Source organism: Penaeus monodon, chromosome 15, assembly GCF_015228065.2.
Source record: "Penaeus monodon isolate SGIC_2016 chromosome 15, NSTDA_Pmon_1, whole genome shotgun sequence".
Lineage (NCBI taxonomy): Eukaryota > Metazoa > Arthropoda > Malacostraca > Decapoda > Penaeidae > Penaeus > Penaeus monodon.
In genome coordinates, this window is record NC_051400.1 from 8473377 (window position 1) to 8473733 (window position 357).

Genomic DNA, 357 nt, shown 5'->3' on the forward strand with positions numbered 1-357 from the left:
AGACACCTGCAATCGTGACTCACCCTCTGACGTCACAAACAGACAGTGTTGCCGACAGGGCGAGCAAGCATAAACGGGCGAATGAGCAACGACCACGGAAAGGCCAGTTTGCTTTCGGTCATTCATAACTTTTTCTCTCTTTTTTAATGAATACTGCACGACGCGGGACATTTAATACATTCGCCGCATACAACGTGGAATTATTGTGGGATAATAAAGCTGACAGGAGCATTGTGGGATGAAATACATGGACACAAAATCGCAAATAAATGGCAATAAATATTGGACACGTACTTGGCATCACCCCCCCCCCTCCCCACCGGATGCGACCACAGCCTTCAAGTGCCGAGCAATGCA